The 17,511-nt window shown below is 42.2% G+C and overlaps 1 long non-coding RNA gene across 1 annotated transcript; it reads right to left on the bottom strand.

Moving 5' to 3' along the window:
• Window positions 1-580: 580 nt before the first annotated feature.
• On the bottom strand, window positions 581-2,575 carry LOC143731233 (uncharacterized). Its single transcript, XR_013200720.1, has 3 exons — window positions 2,446-2,575; window positions 1,399-1,508; window positions 581-692 (listed from the first exon to the last, which is right to left on the bottom strand). It is a non-coding gene; the product is annotated as an uncharacterized LOC143731233 (long non-coding RNA).
• Between the last annotated feature and the right edge of the window lie 14,936 nt (window positions 2,576-17,511).

Genomic DNA, 17,511 nt, shown 5'->3' with positions numbered 1-17,511 from the left:
AATAAATGAACTTTTGCCCGATATTCTAATTTTTCGAGTTTCACCTGTAATATAAGTTAAGTACTGAAAAAAAAAACTGTTTTACCCATTTCAACAGCAACCTGTTTTAAAAGATATTTTAGAAAGCATGGTCTCTTTTGAGCCTTTGCCAGTGATGCTTGATTTCTTTCAAGACAACGTACTCTTCTGTCACTTGTTTCAAGAGTTTTACTCGGTCAATAATCAAGTGATAACCTGTACAACGTAAAATAGTCAACATCAAGTGATGTACTAGCCTACATATTACAGCATTGTTTCAATACAAGGCATACAAATGGCCACGCGCACCTTTCTGTCTTTGGGCACCGGATGTTCCTTCCTCACCGAAACAAAGGATTCATTCGATTAGCTTGCGTTGATATAAGGACTGGTCTTCCTTCTTTGCTGTAAAACAAAAAAAGTCTCTACTTACTCTATGTGAAATTACTATTGTTCTTAAAACATAGAAATGAAGACAGTTATAAATAAGTTATTTTACCATACGATTCAGGAGAGAGCATTTGATGATTAAATACTGATTGAAGTTTTGTAGGATCTTTACCTGGGAAGGGCTGATCACAGAAAGATTCACTGAGACTCACTAGTAGCTCTTGTGAGGGTCGGCTCTTAAAAGAGCTGTTGAGTTTGATATTGTAGAGATCTTAAAAAAAGGACTAAGTAATTCTGTAAGACAGAAAGGAAGGTAATTTTATTACATTACAAGCAAGTAGAAATTTTATAAATAACAGTAGGATTTATTTCTGTATAGAGTGTTGCATAATTAAATGTTAAATGCATTAATGTAATAAGTTTACTGATATGTGGGCATGATTAAAAGTACGTCATTAATAGCAAGCAAAAATAACACGATTTACATGCAAATGGGACAGTTATCAGCAGTGTAACTGATCTGATCATGACAAAATAATCGAGTATCTGATGTCGTGTGACAAGTCAGATTAGCTTTTCCACTCTTGCAAACAGACAGAGGTAGGTCATGAGGTTTGGAGAGACATCATGTATCATTGGAACATGGACAGACAGGGTCCAATTTGTAATAATTTTAAATAATACAAATCCAATTAATATAAACTTTCTGACAGTGTGTGGGGCATCCGCAACTGATTTGCAAATATCACGATAAATGTGTACAGGAATGGAGGCAGTAGCCAATGACAGCACTAGGAGTAAAAGCTGCAGGATTATGTACGAGTATACAAATATGTATGAGCATCGTATGAATTTGAGAACTTGTTAAATATTGTGAATTATTAAGACTTAGAGACTATGTTTGTACTGATTGGGCTATGGGTTTTGTAAGAAAAGGTTTAAGAAACAACAAATGATTGATAAAATGTTTGATTACAGGTTAAAACCAACACATACATTCCATTGTGAATATTTGCCTTTGTAGCTTTTCGTCTCCCGTTTACTTCTCCTCAAACAATAATGAGCTGACTGAGTCCGAAAGGCCCTTTTGGTCTTTTCAGCTGAAAAAAGAGAAAATAAAATATCATTATGTATAATATATAGGATTATTTAAAGGAAAAATTACAGATTTAGCTTACAATTTTTGGATTTTAAATTATTATGCATTAAAAGCATGGTAAGTGTTGTGGTTACTATGCATTTACAACCAATATTACTATAAAACTACCAATACTGAGGTAAAAGCATGGTAAGTTTTGTGGTTACTGTGCATTTACAACAAATGACACATTAAAACTGCAAATACTGTGGTAAAAGCATGGTAAGTGTTGTGGTTACTATGCATTTACAACAAATATTACTTTAAAACTACCAATACTGAGGTAAAAGCGTGGTAGGTTTTGTGGTTACTGTGCATTTACAACAAATGACACATTAAAACTGCAAATACTGTGGTAAAAGCATGGTAAGTGTTGTGGTTACTATGCATTTACAACAAATATTACTTTAAAACTACCAATACTGAGGTAAAAGCATGGTAAGTTTTGTGGTTACTGTGCATTTACAACAAATGCCACATTAAAACTGCAAATACTATGGTAAAAGCATGGTAAGTGTTGTGGTTACAGTGCATTTACAACAAATGACACATTAAAACTGCAAATACTGTGGTAAAAGCATGGTAAGTTTTGTGGTTACTGCGCTTCTACTACAAATACCACTGTGGAACTAATTACTTCTTTGAACCTGATATGAATATATATTTCATATATGATTAACTGATTGAAGGTCTAGGCCTAAGTTATAGCACGTCACGTGACAGACAGTGTTTAATCACGTTAGTTTAGTTATGTGTTTCGAATTAGAAACCAATGAAACGCAAAGCCTCCGTGGAGATGACAGATATAATCCAGTGACTGAACATGAGAGAGCTAATCTGATTAACAGAAAAGACATTATAGCAAAAATTATTTGGACAGCGTATTTACGACTACTTACCAACATCTGGCACACGTGACCTGATGCCAAACATCGCGATGTGTTCGGAATCAGACTTCTTCAACGCTATTTCCTACTGATACAATTCGCGTCTGTTATTGCCGCCACAGGTTTCCCATTGAAAGCAATGGAGTTCCTAAAACGCCACAGAGTGACGCCAAGGGGCGCCTTCGTCGTCTGCCATGTGACGCCTCGGGCGCTTGACCATGCTTCAGTTGTTGACGCCTTGGGAGTGAGAATGGGTTGTACATAAAGTATATAAGTTATAAAATTAGGATAAGGCTGCAATATTGTGACAAAAATCATGATAATTAATTGTTGATTATTGCCCTTGATATTGTAATAATGATTATTAATATTGATTTACAGAATATATTAATAGTGGCACATCAATCTTTTAGGCTACACAGACAAAACAAGCTAAAAACCATTTAAGTATTAGATTATTGCTTTGTTGCCTTATCTTTTCAAATTGGGAATAAATGATATACAGAAAGCAAGCCAAGAACGTTCCTCATCACTGAAGTAGTCAATGACTTATTCATTGCAAGTTCACAGACATCTGTGCTCTTGCGAAAACTCCCATTATAATCAATGAAGCTAGCTATGCTGCATAATGAATAAATATATTTTTACATTGTATCAGCACTATGTCGTTTATGATGAGAAAATTTGTGAGAATGCAGAACTAAGTAGAAGAGAATGCATAAGAAAAGAGTTTTCAACAGATTTCTTCTTCACCGGTGACTCATTTCTTTTGATGGGCCATTCATGCGCTCAACAGATATGTCTGTGATTGATTATAATAAAGTACACTGCAAAAAAATAAATAAATACAGATGTATAAATCAGTATTTTAGCAACGTGAGCCAATTTAAAATGTAATGCCGCAATCAACACTTATTTAACCTTTAATTGACCCTTCGCAAAGACCCGCCCCCCTTAGTTACTGTCGCTATGTTCGACAAGCTACGCCGCTCTCACGTAGTGAAAAATACATCGCGGATCAGAGAGGACAGACCAGGTTACTTTTCGGTTACTTTTGATATGAAACATATTAAACAAAGTCTCAACTTTCAAATTTGGTCATTTTTAAAAAGAAATGTAAACAATAAATACCGTTTTGTGGCTCTTTAATGTGTTGTAACAGATCGCTGTTAGAGCCTCAGTTAAAGCTGCTCGTGAACCGATCATCTCTTCCTTCTAGTTCATTTATAGCATCAAATAAACATGAATGAACATAAGAAGGAATGTTGTTTTAACCGCGGAAAGGCGTCAGTATATTCAGTTTTTCAAGTTCAAATCCTCCCATGTTAATCTACTAACTCTCCTGACTGCTTTGTCAGACAAAATGGCGGATGGCGAAGTATGATTGGTCAGATCACCTGTCAAACAAGCTCCCTGCGAAGGGTCAATTGTGCAGGGGTATTTTTCATTTCATATGTATTTGGGGGGCATTTTAGTGGCATTTTTGTCCCAAGCACCCATTAATTCCCGACCCTGCATACTATATACAACTTATGCAAGACACAGCATCAAGCTAAAACCTTTACATTAATTTTTTATTATTATTTTTGGCATCTTGCTAAGTTTGTGCTTCTGTAGCTCAAAGCCTTGAGTTTCACATGGAACACATGGACTGACAAAACAGAAGGCGGTGCAAGTTACTATGGCAAATAAATATCTGCCAAATGAATAAATAAACTTCTGCTATTGTGCTAACTTTAGGCATACATCTCTCCACAATCTTACCATCCAAAGACGTCTGCAAATTTGATGTCAGCAAAAAGTGTAAAATGACTGGCAGGCAGAGAGTGTTTCTGATTGGCTAAAAGGTTGGCCCGCCCCCATGCCTCGTTCGTGCTGTTTACAGAGCCTAAAAGGGGTGTTTTAACGTAGCACACCTATTTCAGTGATATCTTTTAGATAAAAAAAGTGCTTACATTAAACTTTTTGGTTAACACATTTATAAAACTGCTGTGTTACTAAAAAAGTTGATAAAGAACATCATATAATCCTCCTCTTCTGATGTGCATGGGATTGTGGGTAATGCTAGCAAAAATACTTCAACACTCTACCAGAAATAGTAGACCATCTGGGCACCTTTGGCATAGTATTTTCAACAAAGTATGAATTGTGACACACTAATCTCACAAACTATTTGTACAGACTGTATATGAATTGTGCCGGAGCCAGTGCTGATGGCAGGGGGAATCGTAGGTCATGTGACTGTCATAGTCGTTTCCTGCTCTGTGCCGCAGTCTGTCAGTTTGGATCCGTATCGAGGGTTTGTTTTATTTTAACGAGCTGTCATCTGTTTCTGAGCGTGCTGTGGTAAACGTCAGATCCTGAGTGAGGTCGTAAAGTAAAAAGAGATTTGCCTCTTATCCGGAAGTGTTCAGAGGTCATAATCCCGTTTGCCTGGGGACGGCCGCAGTGCGGACAGCTCTGAGATGTATTTCAGAGCCGGACAAATTCTACCTGTCAGGATTATTGATTTGCCAATACTTGTGAATGGGCTCACTGAAGCCCTGGCAATAGAAACAGCTTTAACTTTACACTGCGGAGAGAAGAAGGTTGTTCCACTGTCTCCGCTTGGTTCTGTGTTTGTTTATGGCATCTTGTCATTTGTATGTGAAGATTTTTATGTCATGACCGCCAGCTGCCCCTGCCCGGACAAGAGATGAGAAGCATCTGTCATCTGAGAGAAAAGTGCTGAAACACACACATTCGTTAATGCCTAATACTCATCATACAAGAAATATATGCCTATCAGACAGTGTATATATAAATAGAATACAGGACAGTCATAATTGAGACAAGGAAACCTTGCATCCAGGAAATTTAGATGTTTGCTGAAACCTGCCAAGCCCCAAATCTCATTAAATAAAAGGACCATCTGTTTCTCATGGCCAGTTGCTTTCTGAGAGCTTTGAATGATGCCGAAAACATAAATCACACTTTAAGGGTGGATGGTACCAGAAGGTGAATATATTTTTTTTGTAATAACTTTTCCCAAAGCAATAAACAGGACATGTATCAGCAACACGGTAAGAAAGAGAGAGAGGTTTAAACAACATTACCTGATGTCAGAAGCCCCAAAGCTCATCATTCTGTCACGACTGTGCTTGTCTTCAAATGACTTTATGATCTGAAGAGTACAGCCCAGAGACTCTTGGCACAAGAACAAGTTCACTTTGCACTTAATCTGACCAAAAACTTGCCACCTAGAATGGAAGAAATCATCTGACCGACTTGTAAAACATTCAGCTTTAGTTTGAAGACATTAGGTGGAAAATGTATGTTGGCTTTGTGGTTATAATTCCTGCCCATCCAAATGCAATAAACACTAAGTGCCTCAAACATAACTTTTGTTTCAAGGATCTTTCAAACATTGTCAAATCCAATCTTTTTAAGTACTAATTGAATATTAAATATGCAGCATATTCAGCAATATACAGCACAGAAAATGTATTAAAGCCAGCCAAAATTAATATCTATTTACATATCTATGCACCCTCTGGTGCTCTTCAGTCACTTTTCAAACAAATAAAATAAATTTTAAATGTTTTTCTTTATTCATAGGAATGATATGACACTTTTTTGTCACTTGCTGAATACACGCACATACGCGTGCGCAGAGGCACAGACACGCAGAGACACACACACACACACACACACACACACACACACACACACACACACACACACACACACACACACACACACACACACACACACACACACACACACACACACACACACACACACACAAATCATAGTCATGATTCGAAAAGGTATCAATTGCTATGCTCATTTAACATTATAGACAGTCACTGTAAATTAAGTTCCCCTTCAGGGACTACCGCTGCGTGTAATCGCAGTGGGAACGCCTCCAGCGTAGTGCATCTGAAGCATGAATGAAATCAGTCAATGGAGAGAATGAGCGTCACAGCGAGTGACGTCATCGACCAGGAAACTATAAAGCACCCTAGAATCACAAGCACGCCAACTTCTGTTACTTCAGCAGCGCTCTGTGTGTGATTGAACTGTCTATATATATATATCTATATATTTCAATATGAGCCAAAAACAAATGACGAGCGAACCTCATTATAGGAGATGCGTTCCCCCCTATACTAGATACCTTACGGGCGGGGATTCGCATCCTCTGTGTGTGGTTTGTTTGGGAGTGCAGCATGCCCAGTCAGCTCTCGAGGGGGCTGATTGTGAGCATTGTGAGCGTCTTCCTTTGAGGACCTTGCGCTCTCGCCGATCGCTCTTCGAGGAGAGCGGTTCGGTGCGCGCTCCCCGCGGCTCGGGTCCCGCTTCTGTTGAGGCAGAGCGGAGACGCATGTCGTGGGGATCGCAAATGGATCTCACCGATGGGTGTGAGACGGGCCCCGCCCTATCTCAGCCTTCACCGGTGAGATCCAGTGCCTCTATCCCGGCTGTGGAAGCGCGGCCCCCCGCTACTTCTCCCCGGGTTGAGGCACATATTGTTCCGGAGCTTCAGCTATCCAGTGGTGAGGAGCTGGATGTTGAAAGCTTCGGATCAGAGGAGGCTGGTGCCTCGTCATTCCAGTTTCCCCCCGATGATGAACTTATTAATGTGCTTTCTCGTGCTGTTGAAAAGCTCAGTATTGAGTGGCCATCTGATAGGCAGGAGTCTCATATTAAAAGCAAGCTTGACGATAGATTTTTGCCCACGAGCACTCAGCCTTCTCGGCGATGTTTGCCTTTTTTCCCTGATCTTCACCCCGAGGTGACGAAGACCTGGGTTAAGCCTATGTCAGCGCGAATTCACACACACACTTCCAACATTTATGCAAATATCATGGGAGCTAAATCTAGTGGGTATGTGACGATGCCGAGGGCGGAGGAGACGCTCGCTAGCTATTTCTCTCCCGAATCGGCATCATCGCTGAAAGCACCGGCTCTCCCCACCAGACCTTTAAAAAATACATCACCACTGGTGGGGAAGGCTTATTCGGCGGCGGGGCAGGCAGCCGCGTGCTTGCATACCATGGCTATTATGCAAGCTTATCAGGCTGATCTGCTTAAGGAAGCTAGCGATCAGGGGGAAATTTCTGTTGAGACAATTAATGAGCTCAGACAGACAGCTGATTTCGCTCTTAGAGCCACCAGGCAGACAGCCAGATCAATTGGTCGCTCTATGGCAGCCCTGGTGGCCACAGAGAGGCATTTATGGTTGAATCAAAGCAAAATGCAATAAAGAGAAAAATCTGTTCTGTTAGACGCCCCTGTTTCCCCTGTTGGTTTATTTGGTGATGCTCTACACTCTGTTACTGAGAGGTTTCAGGAGGAAAAAAGACAGTCAGCAGCATTTCAGAAATGTATTCCCCTTAAAGTTAAAATTCCTGGGGCTGCTGGGCGAGGGCAGCCTCAGCCGCCGAGTAGTTCTAAGAGAGTGCAACAAAAACAGAGTGTTGCGTCTCGTGCCGCCCCACAAAATTGGAGGGACGAGGCGGGACGCTCTCAGACGCGGTCTGCGCGGGGCAGGGCTGATCTGAGTACAGTCATTGTCGCCAAGAAGGCCGCATCGAAAAAACCCTGACGCGATCAACGCCAGGACTCTGGGGTTGGTCCCCATCATGAAAGACTTGAGTACACCTCACAAAACCACGGTGCCCTGTCTTTCCCGGTGCCCTCAGGGGTCTGTTCTACTAACCCTGCCGATCCAGGGTGTAGAGAGACTCGGGGAGAGATTTCTCGAGGGACGTTCGCCCCCTCCGAGGAGGGCTGTGGAGTGCTCAGACCAGCTGTTCCCTGCCGGTGCGCCGCTACAGGGCACTGCGTCTGTCACTCGGGATACTCAACCAGAGGCCAGCCTCGCGAGGCTGGTTCCCTTAGTAGAGTTTCTGGCGGAATGGAAAATTCTTCCCAATGTGTCTCAGTGTGTCCTGAATACAATAAAAAACGGGTACGCTATTCAGTTCAGAACGCGTCCACCTCGATTCAGAGGTGATCTGCCTACAGTGGTGGGCCCCCAGCAGGCTCTGGTATTAGAACAGGAGGTAAAAACTCTGCTGCTAAAAGGAGCTATAGAGCGGGTTCCTCCCCCCAGCAGGTAGTCAGGGTATTACAGCCGGTACTTCATCGTTCCAAAGAAAGACGGGGGGTTGCGTCCCATTTTAGATCTGCGTCTCTTAAATCGCACTGTAGGGAAGCTCAAATTCAAGATGCTCACTCTCAAACAGATCGTGTCACAAATCAGATCCGAGGACTGGTTTGTCTCGATAGATCTAAAAGACCCTTACTTCCATGTATCTACCCTCCCTCAACACAGGAAGTTCCTGAGGTTCGCTTTCGGGGGCAAAGCGTACCAATATCGGGTTCTTCCGTTCGGCCTAGCTTTGTCACCCCGAACATTCACATAGTGTATGGATGCGGCTATAGCCCCTCTAAGGCTTCAGGGCATCCGCATCCTGAATTATATCGACGATTGGTTAATTCTACCTCAATCGGAACAACAGGCGGTTCGGCATCGAGATGTCGTTCTTGCTCACATCAAGACTTTGGGGTTGAGGCTCAACGCCAAGAAGAGTGTGCTTTCTCCACTACAGAGAACCACTTTTCTCGTGTGTAGTGTGGGATTCGACGATGATGCAGGCACAATTGTCACCTGCTCGTATTGTTTCGATTCTCGCCGCAGTAGATCAGGTCAAGCTAGGCCAGTCATTCACTGTAAAACAGTTCCAAAGACTGTTAGGTCTCATGGCAGCTGCGTCCAACGTGATAGCTTTTGCCCTCTTGCACATGAGACCGTTACAGTGGTGGCTCAGAACCAAGGGATTCTCCCCGAGGGGAAATCCGCTCCACATGATCATGAGTTCGCGACAGTGTCATCGCGCCCTGATCATATGGAAAGATCCTTGGTTTCTGTCCCAAGGTCCTGTGTTGGGAGCTCCTTGTCGTCGCGTTATGCTAACAACGGATGCCTCTCTCACGGGTTGGGGGGCGATCATGAGTGGTCGCCCAGCTCAGGGTCTGTGGAAGGACCAGCATCGTCTGTGACACATAAATTGTCTAGAGATGTTGGCAGTGTTCCTGGCTCTGAAACACTTCCTCCCAGACCTAAGGGGCCACCATGTTCTTGTCCGAACAGACAACACATCGGTGGTCTCTTATATCAACCACCAAGGGGGTCTGCATTCTCGCCCGCTTTACAAACTGGCACCTCAGATCCTTCTATGGTCCCAGGGGAAAATTCTTTCTCTGAGAGTTATTTATCTCTCTGGGTATTTAAATCAGGGGGCAGACATCCTGTCGAGGCAGGGGCCGAGGCCCGGGGAATGGAGTCTTCACCCCGAGATGGTGGAGCTCCTATGGGAACATTTCGGTCGTGCCGAGGTAGACCTATTTGCTTCCCCAGAGACATCACACTGTCCACTGTAGTTCTCTCTCAGCCATCCAGCCCCACTGGGGTTGGACGCTATGGTACATCCTTGGCCGAGGTCACGCCTGTACCCCTTTCCCCCGATTGCTCTGCTCCCGGGAGTTCTGGAGAGGGTTCGCCGGGATGGGCTCAGTCTTCTGCTAGTAGCCCCGTTCTGGCCGGCCCGAGTATGGTTTGCGTACCTAGTGTCTCTCCTCGATGGCTCTCCCCTGGAATTACCGATCAGGAGAGACCTACTCTCTCAGGCGAGTGGGTCGATCCTTCACCCCCGCCCGGAACTATGGAGGCTGTGGGCTTGGCCTCTGAGGGGGCCCAGCTCATAGATTCTGGTCTCTCGACTGAGGTCGTTGAGACCATTCTCCAATCAAGAGCTCCCGCCACGAGGAAGTTATATGCCGCGAGGTGGAAACTTTTCACCTCTTGGTGTGGAGAGCGCCAGCAGGACCCAGTTAACTGCCCGGTTGGTACAGTGCTGGAATTCCTGCAGGACCGTCTCTCCACGGGGTTATCCCACTCCACACTGAAGGTGTATGTGGCGGCCTTAGCTGCTTACCATGTCCCTTTGAGTGGAGGTTCCCTCGGGAGACACCCACTTATATCTCGCTTCCTTCGTGGCACCTTGAGGCTGAGGCCAGCAGTTCGCACGAGGGTACCATCTTGGGATCTGGCCATTGTCTTAGAAGGTCTCTCCCTAGCTCCTTTCGAGCCCATCGAGGAAGTTTCGGAAAAGTTTCTTACTCTTAAGACTATTCTTCTTCTCGCTGTCTCATCTCTAAAAAGAATAGGATATATTCATGCACTTTCGGTGGCTCCCTCGTGCCTGGAATTTACCCCTGGTATGGTTAAGGCCTTTCTCTGTCCGAGACCAGGTTATGTTCCTAAGGTACCAACTACTTCTGTTAGACCTATAGTACTGCAGGCTTTCTGTACTCCGCCTTTTTTGACGTCAGACCAGGAGAAGCTTAATTTGCTGTGCCCAGTTAGGGCTTTGGATGCGTATGTCCACAGAGCTGCCCTGTGGAGGAAATCGGAACAATTGTTTGTCTGTTTCTGGTCACCTAACAAGGGGTGTCCCGCATCTAAGCAAAGGATGAGCAAGTGGGTGGTCGAGGCCATCTCACTTGCTTACGTTTCGGCCGGTCAGCCTTCACCTTTGGCTGTACGGGCCCATTCTACCAGGAGCATGGCTGCCTCTAGAGCACTTCTTTCAGGGGCTTCTCTTCAAGATGTTTGTGATGCGGCAGGCTGGTCCTCTCCGCACACTTTTGTCAGATTTTATTCTCTTGATTTTAGCTCCACTCCTTTGGCTCAGGTTCTCTCGTCGGCTTGTGTCTCCTAATCAAACACGACGGGGACTTGTTCGTATGAGGACGTGGGTATTGCGTTCACACTGCGATTACACGCAGCGTTAGTCCCTGATGGGAAACGTCCCGGGTTACGTATGTAACCCTAGTTCCCCGAGGGGACGGACGCTGCGTGTCCTGCCATTCTCCGGTATCCTCTTGGATCGCTTGCTTCAGTAACATTAGAAGCTGGTGTGCTTGTGATTCTGTGGTGCTTTATAGTTTCCTGGTCGATGACGTCACTCGCTGTAACGCTCATTCTCTCCATTGACTGATTTCATTCATGCTTCAGACGCACTACGCTGGAGGCGTTCCCACTGCGATTACACGCAGCGTCCGTCCCCTCGGGGAACTAGGGTTACATACGTAACCCGGGACGATATATTCCTGGATCAACATATTTTGTTGATCTTGGAACAATATTCCTTTCTGAAATTTTAATCATAACCCTATCCCTACCCCTAAACCTAGCCATACCCATAAGTTATCCCTAAAATCAGAGGGAAATGATCGGTGAATAACACTGATGTGGAAGCACTTAACCCTGGTTGTAAGACTAAACTTGACATAAACTGTAAACTTGTCTCTCAAATCTGATTGGTTGATTGGAATGTTATTCCACGACCAACACGTTCAACATATTTAGACACAAGTGCCAGATGACAAAAAATAAATAAATCTGATTTGAATCAGAATTCAAACCCTGAATGGGGTTTGGATGAGTTCTGCGTATTTTATTTGTAGCATGTTTTTTGCTGTTGAGACAACAAAAAAACTTTTGCTGCCTGTGTGAAGTAAGCCATCACGTCCTTCAGCTACACACTGCATGCTTTAGCATAGTGAATGTCACTTCGTATTTGATGTCATACAGTGATGACTATAGTGTTATGTATGCTGTGCAGTTCAGTGTGTGATTGAAAACTCACTGGGTAGGAGAGAGAAACAGTGTTTGTATTTACATAAACAGAACTATTCATGTGCAAAGTGTACACTAAACGCCCACATACACAGATGCATCCCAACAGCATCACACACGGAACTGCGCGGGATGGGTGAGTTATTTGTTATAATTCAGCAGTAATTTCTGAATTTTCAAACTTTCGGAAGAGATTTATAAGTCTGAAGGGAGAGAGCATCAATCTTCCTCTGGCTTTAGCCGTGTGCTGTCAAATGATAGATGCTTTCAGCAGCACCCCCCCTTCCCCCCATCACCCAACACCACAGAGCGGTCATATCGGCCTCCGTCAAGCCTGGATGACCACTGCTTCCCCAATACAACCTCTAGCACTTAAAATCCACATCCTCAGCTCCCATCCACACACCCACCCTGAAGCAGGAGGGTTTTTGGTGCATGCATTTTTTTGCACTTGCACACAGGTCTGTGCAGGAGTCCGTATTTAAGCCTGTCACACTGATAAATTACTGTTTCAGATTAATTTCTCCTTTAATGTTCACATTTTTGCTTTTCCAAATGAACCCAATGACTTATTCTCGTTAGACACATGCCATTTGCTCTGCAATTATACAGAACCACATGGGAACCAGCGGAATTGAATGCTAAAATGTTACATTCTAGGTTTGCTGAGTCACAACATGTGACTTTCAATCATGTAATTGACATGATGTGAATTTTCTGGTAAAAATTGGATAAGGTGTATATATTTTAATGAGGATTTAGTCATGCAGGGCTGTGCACCATTTAGAATATAATTTAAAATGCTACGTGTATTCCCATTCTAGATGAATGTCAATGGCAAATCAAATTTGTATGTAAGGAAGAAATTCATGCATTTTTTTACTAGAATTGCACAGTGTGTCGAGACAATCTTTGAATGTTGGCCTCAAAAGTTCAAAATGTAAAAAAAAAATAGTTTGAAGGTTTATAGGGCTTTCAAAAGGACAGACAAACTGACTGACTGACTGGTTGATTGGTTGGTTGGCATGCATAATATTATACTACTTGGAATTAAATGATGTCATAATTGCATTGATTCTGATATGCAGGAAGATGGCGGTGTGTTTTGACTGCTCATGCGGTGCTGAATGCAAAGCCAGCATAAGCTTTGCATTATTTGAATTCATGTGCTCTGGGTCACAGCGGTCACAGGCATTGAAAAGATGCTTATTTGGGTCCTATGGACCATTCAGCCACCGTCGGTAAGCTTGACTCCTTAACTTTGTGTGTGTGTGTGTGTGTGTGTGTGTGTGTGTGTGTCTGTGTGTGTGTGTGTGTGTGTGTGTGTGTGTGTGTGTGTGTGTGTGTGTGTGTGTGTGTGTGTGTGTGTGTGTGTGTGTGTGTGTGTGTGTGTGTGTGTGTGTGTGTGTGTGTGTGTGTGTGTGTGTGTGTGTGAATTTTCAAGCTCACAAAATGGCGCTTCAGTCTAATGATGTGTTCCCACAGAAGCCATTTAGCTCCCGACTGGTCACACAAATGCAAACACACACGGTCCCAGGTTTTCAATGAATGTATGAGCAATTGAGCAAAAGAGAGAAAAGGATTTCTGGGTGACATAACACAAATTGGATGTTATTGCTCTGTCCTTCCAGTGCTGTTTTTTTTCTGTCCACGTTTTCTTATGCCAGAGGTAGTGTTTGGAGGATAAGAGCTCTTCAAATTCTTCAAATCAATATATGATATGTTTTAGATCAACACAGACACACACACACACACACACACACACACACACACACACACACACACATACACACACACACACACACACACACACACACACACACACACACACACACACACACACACACACACACACACACACACACACACACACACACACACACACACACTCATTCCATGCAGCAGGTTAAAAGACCTGCATGAAAGAGGACAAATCTCATCAACATGGCATGCTACTAGAGATGGCTCAAGCTTACATTTGTGCTAATGACCAGTAGACACTGCAGTAAATCAGTTGGCTCTTTATTATCTCAGTTTAATCTGATCACAATTGCTTAAGTCATCTGCTTCTCAGATTTTACTAAAATGTGTGTAGAGTTTCAGAAAACAAAATTGAAACATTTTTCAATCTCTGCCCAGTTATGCCAAGATATAATTCCGGACAGCCAGAGAGTTGAGTATAATAGTAATTATTATAACAATAATTAGTTTGTTTGTGAATTTATTTAGTAATGCTTTAGACAATAAGGTCCCATTAGGTACCATTAGCAGGGTTGGTAGTAACGCGTTACAAAAGTAATGCATTACAGTACCTTATTACTTTTTGCTGTAATGCATTACTAATCAATTTTCAGTAATATTTTACTCGGTACATGTTCAGTGATGCTTGCGTTACAACACACTTTTAGCCCAAAATTTAATTAAAAAAAAACAAGATAAAAGAAAAAAAACAGCAAGACTGCGAGACATGAAAAGTGCAAGTAAGTTATTCCCTGTTTGTGGTCAGTCAATAGCCATGTGTGGTGTCCAAGTTTCTAAATAAAGACTAAATGACAGCTTCTGATATATTTGTATAGTGATTTATTTCATTAATCTCCCTCTTACTGGTGTACCTTTGTATTGTGTGACATAGTCCAGTGAAGCCGTGTTTAGGGCGGGTTTTACAGGAGTGCCGCGAGGCATGATTGCGGCCTCTGTGCTCGCGATGGCAGTGGAAAAGCGGCTAATGGGTGAAGGTGGCAGAGGAAGACTATACATTCCCGAGATGGACGTATGCACATTACTTCGAGTTTGTCAGAGATAAGTTGTCTTGAGCCTTCACTTTGCCAATTATATGCTGTATAGTTAGTAGCCTGGATAGCCCACAGTCATTATGCTACATCATGTCGCCTTCTACTGGATGTACAATGCTGTAGTACATTTGGTCATTTTAGAATGTAACGTTCTACTTCTGTTGTTATTTTGGTGAAAGTAAGTCAAAAGTAATACAGGAGTAATGTAATGCATTACAATTCTGAGACAGTAATACGTAATACGTTGACTCAATTTTCTTTTAGAAACAAACTCTGTTATATTATTTTCATGTTATCACTGTGAAGCTGCTTTGATACAATCTGTATTGTAAAAAGCGCTATATAAATAAAGGTGACTTGACTTGACTTGACTTAATATTGTAAATAATTACTTTTAAATAACAGTAACAAGTAATCTATTATGTATTACAGTTTAGAAGTAACTTGCACAACACTGACCATTAGGTAATGCAATAATTAAAATTAACTAATAATAAACAATTTATTTGTTACTGTATTTTGGAAAGAGACGCATGAGGAATAAGCCTTGAATTTATGTCAGATGAAAAAGAATGTGATATGCGGCTTGATCCAGCGCATTATATAATTTCTGATGAGTAAGTAATTTATTATAACATTTGTTGATATGTTATTGTTACATAACTTTTTATTGTTACATAAACACATTTTAGTAGTTGGACTTTTTCCAAACTATATTGCCAGACTAAAATGTGTGAAATTGAGTGAAACATGAAATGTGAAATATGAAATATTAGGTGCAAATAAATATGAATATGAGGGTGCAAAAAAATTGTAACATTGAGAAAATCGCATTTAAAGTTGTCCATTTATGTTCGCGATTGTGCTGCAGTCACTCACAAAAATAAATGTTTTATACATTTACTGTAGGAAATGTACAAAATATCTTCATGGAACATGATCTTTACTTAATATCCTAATGATTTTTGGCATAAAATAAAAATTGATCATTTTGACCCATACAATGTATTGTTGACTATTCCCAAAAATATACCCGTGCGACTTAAGACTGGTTTTGTGATCCAGGATCACACACACACATATATATATATATATATATATATATATATATATAGAGAGAGAGAGAGAGAGAGAGAGAGAGAGAGAGAGAGAGAGAGAGAGAGAGAGAGAGAGAGAGAGAGAGAGAGAGAGAGAGAGAGAGAGGCAGGTAGACAACCTTTCATTGCTTTCATTGCTAAATGTCTAAATAAATAGAAATGTTGTATGACACAAGGATGATAGTGTTTACACAGTAACATGATGAGTGTTAGTTTAGACCAGTGTTTACTGTGAAATATTGTATTCGTTTTAGAATTAGCTTCCTTGACACTTCTACTATCTTGCTTTCTCCCTCTGTTTTTCCGTCTCTCTAACCATCACTCCAAGCTGATTTTGTTTTTGTTGTTTTTTTTGTTAAAAAAGCAGCATTTCAGTACCCATAATAGCTTTAATTTTAAATCAGTGTCTTGATGATGGCTGTACAGCAATTATGGCCTCAGGTATAAATGTTTCTCAAACCATATGTAATGGAGTTTAATTATCCGTTCACTCCTCCTGTGACGTTTAATAACATTTAATAGACACTAGACAGCATGACGGCAGCAGTTTTCACCAGTTTTGACTGTGCCAAGAGTGACAGAACTGACAGAGCTTGGTGACAGTTTTACTGCGGCCCACACTCACAGACCCCTGTTTACACCATGGAAGGAGCTCCGTTCAGACACACACACACACACACACACACACACACATGGGACGAATGCTAACCACGAGCTGACCTTGCATTTCTTTTAGTCTGAGATAATTTATAAAAATGTAAGCAATCTCTCTCTTTCTCTGCGTTTGGACTGGCTCAGGCATTTCTTGAAGGTGGAGGGGTCTTGCTTTAAGATATCTACCGTGAGAGCCGGAGAAATCAGACTGCTTTTGTCCTTGGGGAGTCAAGAACGCTGGCAAAGGGCAGGGAAGTGTCTCTCTCTCTCTGTGTGTGTGTGTGTGTGTGTGTGTGTGAGAGAGAGAGAGAGAGAGAGAGAGAGAGAGAGAGAGAGAGAGAGAGAGAGAGAGAGAGAGAGAGAAGGAGTTTAACATGGCAGTCAGGGCATTATCCAACTGAAATTAAAGATTTGCCTTGGTTCGCTGCCTTTGTGCATTTCACAGGGGAGGCGGAGAGCGATTTTAATGAAAATGTACGTTTGCCTGTGCAAGGCTTCACACCGCACCACTAATGAAGCTCTGCCAATGAGCCCAAAGGGGGTAGAGATAGAAATATGTTTTTCTGCGAGAGTAAACAATTTTGCTAAACACTGAGCTCGGCGAGCATGACACTCTGCTGCTCCAGTAACAGTTAATGGCACGATGCTTAAAAAACACAGTTCTTAATGCAGTAATTGATTCGCGTACATGATAAAAAACGTGTTCGCGAGAAGATGAAAAGGTTCGTTTAAGGACAATTTACTTTCTGTGCCGTTTCAGAGTGGCATTCAAACGAATATATGGATGAAACGAAGTATGGGAGAGGGAGAGAGAGCGACAAGAGTGGTGTCTCATGAAAGCTAA

This window comes from Siphateles boraxobius, unplaced genomic scaffold (assembly GCF_051911475.1).
Source record: "Siphateles boraxobius isolate OS27281-9 unplaced genomic scaffold, OSU_SipBor_1 86, whole genome shotgun sequence".
NCBI lineage: Eukaryota > Metazoa > Chordata > Actinopteri > Cypriniformes > Leuciscidae > Siphateles > Siphateles boraxobius.
The sequence above is the reverse complement of the archived record's forward strand: the minus strand, read 5'-3'. Positions and strand labels throughout refer to the sequence as shown.